The following is a 6,675-nucleotide window of genomic DNA, read 5'->3' on the forward strand; positions in this document are numbered from 1 at the left end:
GGGGGGAGAGAAGATGGGAGTGAGTATATATGTAATAAACATTTACCATTTCAACATCCCGCACCTGCACTACTCAATGATATTAATTCTGTTAATCATGCTATTCCACCACCACGTCTATCCATTTCCAAAATGTCCCATCCCCCTTAACAGATGCTCAGTGTCTTATGCATTACACTATTATCTTTTTTTTTTTAATTGTGACAAGAACTCATCAGCCACTTAACTCAGTCCTTCAGATTCTCAGACACGTAGCATTTCAAGGTCTAACACTGTTTCCTTTTTATTTCAGGGTACAATTCCCAATATATGCCCCCTGCTATTTCCCACACAAGTGCATGCACACACGTGTACACATTTTTCATTCTAAAAATGCCCTTACCTGCCTTTAAGTCAGTGCCCCCTCACTGCAGGAGACAGGAAGGTGAGATAGAAAAAATAGGTCCCTGATTAGGCAAAAGTTTCCTTATAAATGTGACGCTCACGTAAATACTTAATGATCCACATCTTTTCAGCCTTCAGCACCTGTGCCATTCATATAAAATACTTCCAAAGAGAATAGCAGGTCATAAGCAGCATACAATTTGAACTTGATGTGAGAACCATTTTGTTAAGCTTTACAATGGATGTCTACACATAATTACTTCCTTTGTCACTCACTGTAATAATATTAATCACACCGATTCTTTTCATATTTACAGCTCTACTTTGAATTTAATTACCAAAGGCAATGCCATTCCTGATTTAAAAAAAAAAATATATAGAGAGGCCTTACATGTTTTCATGAATGTACCTAAACCCGAGATGACGTCAGAGCCACACAAAATCCCCTCTACATACACATCTGTAAAATGTAAGAATCTGTGTAATCTGTATACTTTAAAAAAATAAATGAAAATTAGGGGAAATGTACCATGGTTTTCAATTGCTTTCAATTACCATTAAACCTTTCGGAGAGCAATTTGCATAATGTTTCATAAACATGTAGGCAGATTAACCTTTTTTAGTTAATTTATTCATTAGCAGTAAAAATTCAAAGCACCTCTTATGAGAAAATAATGTCTTGCTGTTAAATTACATGGAAACAAAGCAATTGGGACACACTTGCCTAAGTTGTCACTGTGTCAGAGCACAAAAAAGTGGAGAGGAACAAAAAAACTTTGCCTGTTAACGGAACATTGATTAAATTGCCCATTTGTGAATAATTAGTGGTATTACTACAAGATTAGGTGAAGTATTAATTAGAGTTAGGCCGAATGACTTCCGTGGAGTAAAGATACTTCCCAAAACTATACTGACGGTAATGCAGGAAGTCAATAGGATATTAAGCCTATGCTCACCATACGAATTAGGTAAAGTCTGCAGACACCCTAGCTCAGGCCAAGTTAGAATAATATACACTTCATTTTAAGCTTTTTTGTTTGTTTTGGTCACTATGCATCAGGAATCATAAAGATATTTTATGCTCTCTAATTGTCACTGTGTCTTGGACACAGTGCTGAAATTGGTTAAACCCTGTATCAAAGCTGTACCAAGCAGGTAAATACTTCAAGGAAGCTGCAGAAGGTCAATGGGAACTCTAAGGATGATTTACCAAAACAAAGCTCAAAGGGAAGGAAGGTAGGAAGGAAGAAAGGGACGGAGGGAGGAAAACAGGGTCTCTGTAATTTCCAGAGTCAAAAACTTGTTCAATTACTATTCAATCAGATGTTTGTATTTCATTCAGAGAATGTCCTGCTTCCTTATATTTCAATATAGAAAACTCCCTAAAGAGAGTTCAAGTTCCTGCAAGACGGAGTTCATGTTTTATTCAAATTGGTATCTCCATGCATGTAACAGGGCATTTTGTATGATGGTGTTTAATATTTGCTTATGTTTAATACATGTTTGTTAAACTAAACTTGAGGAAAACCAATTGGCTCAAAAATGATATATGTCATGTCTGCTGAGAGAAGAAAATTAACTTTTATGAAAGTATTGTTTTTAAATAAAATTTTGATTAACCAGTTAAAGAAGTCCAATATCAGTACTGGAATGTCCCAGTTGTTTCTTCAGACAACTCATGACATAGTATGTTAGTGAGGGTAGCCAATAATTTAGCGCCTGTATATATGCATTTTCTTGTTGTAAATATTTAGTTTGGACACACGTCAAAAAAAAATCTAAATAGTAAAGTCTAGAAGATCCCTTTCATAAGTTATCTTATAACATGAAGGTGAACAAAGGTAAGTTACAAAGTTGAGCAATTTTTTAAGGTGTCTTTGTTTAGGCAATAGCAAATCCATGGGGAGATATATTAGAATTCATGTTACTAAGGAAAGATATTCTCATGTTGGATATTTATTTTTCTTAAATTAGTAGCTATACACTTTACCATTCATTCTGGATATTAGTGTAATAGTTGGTTTCAGGAGAAAGAGTAAGTTAGTTAGCCTTCAAACTGGTAGCTCAAGAATTTCTATTTAGCATGTGTTTTAGAGATTAGACAACTTGTGCTGCCTTCATAGCTAGCACTCTGCTTTTCCTTGGGATGTACGTCTGGTGATAGGTATAAGAAGTTGATAGAAATGATAATTATCAACTTCAAAGAGACACCTCTACCTCCAGAGTGGAAATATCACATTAAGAACACAAGCAAATTGCATTCTGATAAGGATGTGGTTAGACTCTATGTCCACCAAGGTCCGGTCTTCCATGGATACTGGCACCATCTAAAGGTGAATACGTAGGTACTGTAAATTCACTCTCTGTCCTGAAGAAAAAGGAAGACATCTAAAAACTGGACACTGTAAGGGGCATTAGAATAGGCAAGTTATCTGTGTACTCCACTTCTCAAAATGAAGAATGTGATGCCACTCACTATACAGCTGGGCTATAAACTCTTTGACTAGGTTTCCTCTCAGCTTTATTTATCTGAAATCAGGACATATGCTTTAGAAGCCAACCATTTACAGTCATCTCATTGTTTTATCATCCTAGAGCCAGATATTAAATAATAAAAAATAACTTCTGATTACTAAATGCTGATTATAGGCTAATTAATATTCTAGTGTGTTACTTATGTTCATACTAGCAGCTCTATTTTACAAATGAAGAAATTGAGGCACAGCGATTAAACACATTGCACATGATCACAAAGGAGCACAGAGAGAATTTGAACCAAGGCCTTTTGGCTGTAAAGCCTACAGCATGCATATAAAGCACACCGCATTGAACAGTCATGGAGAGTATGGTGGATGTGTATAAGCCCTTTAAAACATAACTGCATTGCTTTGAATCTCAACTGAGTAAGTGATCTTGGACAAACTAATGATTCACTCTCTCTGTGTCTCAATTTTCTCATCTCTGAAATAAAGATACTAACATTTCGAACCTCATAGAATGATTGTTGCTGTTATTGTGAGCTTTTAGTCAGCCTGACTTAGGGCAACCTCATGCACAATGGAACAAAATGTTGCCCAGGCCCGTGCCATCCCCATGGTTGCATGTCTCATGATTTGTGTGTCTCAAATTGGAATGTTGGGATCCATAGAGATTTTGTTAACTGATTTTCAGAAGTGGATTGCCAAGCCTATCTTTCTAGTCTGTCTGAGTCTGGAAGCTCCGTTGAGACCTGCTCAGAGTCATAGTGACCCCCAAGTCTCTGCTCACAGTGGTGACTGTGCATGCGGTGCTCTGCCTGGGAAGCACTCAGGTCTCCTGCATGGAAGGCCAGAACTGTCCCACCAAACCGCCACTGCCCCTGACAGAAGTGATATAAAGATTAAATAATCTTGTTAACTTAGAATTAAAATACTTTAAAATATAAAAATTTTTATTTTTATTTCTAAGAACATCTAGTACATAATAAGAGCTACACAGTATTCATTTAAAGAATTCTACTATACGAACTCATGGGAGCTCTGGTAGCATAGTGGCTAAGGCACTTGACTGCTCACCAGATGGCTGGCGGTTCAAACCCATCAGCCACTCCTCGGAAGGAAGGTTGGGCAATCCTACTTCCGTAGTGATACTGCCTCGGAAACCCAAGGAGGGGTCACTATGAGTCAGGGCTGACTCGACGGCACATAACAACAACAACGACAACAACTATATGAACTCATAGAGAGCACGTCACAGTTAAAGTGATTGCTTCAATAAAACAGCTGAAATCTTTCCTTTTCTTCTTCTTCTTCTTTTTTTTTCTAATCTAATGTCTCAACCTGTATGTTGTCAGGTACAGCCCAACAGTTCATGTTTTGGCAGCTTGGTAAATCAGTCCACTGAATACGATCTCCAAATCCCAGGTCAGTGTGCTGAAACATTTAAGAATGTGACTGGTGTTTCTCAGGTTTTCCCTAAAAGGGGTTTGAAATTGTGCCAAGTTCAGTGTTACTCTTTTGACCATAAGTTTGACTAGCTTGGGAAAAACACATGCCCTCATCAATGGGTTAAATAAAACCTACTTAAAGTTTATATTAGATAAAAACACTAAAAAAAAAAAAAAAAAAAAATTGTAATTGAGAAGCAGCAGATCACATAAAATTTTGCACCTACCTTTCTGAGAAACACTCTTTTCAACCTTTTTTCAAACCTACTACTGTGAATGGCTTCAGTTAGCACACAAACTTCAGTCTATATTTTTAGAAATCAAGCATGTTTTAAGGATAGGAAATTGACTTTCCAGAACCAGCATAACATAAAATAGTGATATTCAAGAGGATAAATACTTGGCGTTCAGAGAAAATTCCCTGTCTTAAAGACTATCTAGGGAAAGTTGCAGTAGAGCATTTCAAGATAGGTTTAAACATGGTAGTAGAAGTGTTTATTAAAAAATTCTCTTAAGAGTACTGTTCTCTGCATGATTAAAAGATAAAAAGTTAGAAAAGGACATGATATTTAGTAAAATAAGCAAACAAAATTAAGGAAGCCCTCAATAATATGAACCAACACAATCATCACAACAATGAATGCAAACATACCAACAATCACGGAGATGATGCAGGATTGGGCAGCATTTCATCTGTTGGACATAAATTTGCCATGGGTTGAAACCCACTTGATTGCAACTAACATCAATATCTCAACAAATAGCATTACTTATTACTCAGCAGCTAAGGCCCTAAACCTTGGGGCCTTTCTTCACATCACATTCAATATGCACCAAATCTTATTGGACTTATCTTCAAAATAAATATCCTGTTTATTTATTTATCACCACCTCCACTGCTACCACATCCAAACTATGATCATTTTTCATATGTCTATTGTGATAGCTTCCTAACTGTGTGTCCCTGCTTCTACTTTGCATGCAATCCAGTAGTCCTTTGGAAAGGTAGATCAACTCACGCATTTCCATACTTTCAACCATCTAATTGTTTCCCATTTCAGTTATCATGCCTTATTATCCCAGAAGAAACTTTGGCTTTAGGAATATTCTTATTACATAAGTGCCTTGGTTCCACTGTTTAACTCTATCAAGGTTCACTTCCTCCTTGTATTACCACACAATCATTTATTTATTCATTACTCTAGTCAAGAGTTGGACATCTTTTCATAATTTTTTCATTAACTTTGCATTGATAGCTTCCTAATCCATGTTTTTCTTTGGTTTCCAGGAAGGTTACTTCTTCCAACATTGCAGATTACTTTTTTAATTATTATCATTTGTATGTTTCAGGATAAAAAAAACAGGGAGAGAGTACAAAAGATAACAATGCCAACTTTGAAAATCCATCAGTCAAAATAATACTGCTTAACAAACTGCTCAAGATAATGATCATTGTCATGATGCTCCAGTCTTTGTCAGAAGTAGGAAGATGCTTCATATTCATGTGACTGAATAGGTTGCCTGAGGATATCAGAAATTACTAGAGGAAAAGAAGTGTAAAATTGAGTGTTAAGGTTACCGTCCCTGCGCCATGGAAGCTGCATGACCTTGGAAAATAGTTTAACTACTTAAACATCACCTTAAAGATGATGGAGGGAAAGAACAATGTATCATGCATGCCAAAAACTATTGGCCACACTTTATGATTCAATGTTGAGTATATAATTATGCTAAGATTCAGGGTTACTAGCTCTGGTAGCATAGTGCCTAAGTCACTTGACTGCTAACCAGAAGGCTGGCGGTTCAAACCCACCAGCCACTCCTCAGAAGGAAGGTTGGGTAATCTGCTTCCATAGTGATACTGCCTCGGAAACCCAAGAAGGGGTCGCTATGAGTCAGATCTGACTCGACAGCACATAACAACAACAACAACAACTATTGCACATAGTGTACATGGAAGCAGAGATATTTGATATGAAAATAGTTCTTCATTTCGAAGTTGTTGCTTTTTTTCTCAAGCATTTGCTTCAAAATTCCATTTTACAGCAAAGAAAGTAAGACCAAGGGAGAATAAGTAACCTACCAAAGTCTAACAGTGTTACTAAGACAAACAGTCAGGCACTTGTCTCAGAGTAGCCAAATGTTTGCTCCATCCCACTAATGCAGTTTTCCAGGAGAGAAAAGAAACAATGTTGTATGATTTGAAAGATTTTTGACTTTTGTAGACATCATGCCCTAGGTGGGGTTCACAGAGGTACAATTCATGTTTTATATTGATCTCCATGTCTTAGGTGATGAAATAACGAACAGGGTTTCTTCTTTCATCCAATGCATTAAAATTTTCTGGAACTTTGGACATGAAAATT

The sequence above is a fragment of the Orycteropus afer genome, unplaced genomic scaffold (genome assembly GCF_000298275.1).
Source record: "Orycteropus afer afer isolate SDZICR_OR568_19922 unplaced genomic scaffold, OryAfe1.0 scaffold00369, whole genome shotgun sequence".
NCBI classification, from domain to species: Eukaryota; Metazoa; Chordata; class Mammalia; order Tubulidentata; family Orycteropodidae; genus Orycteropus; species Orycteropus afer.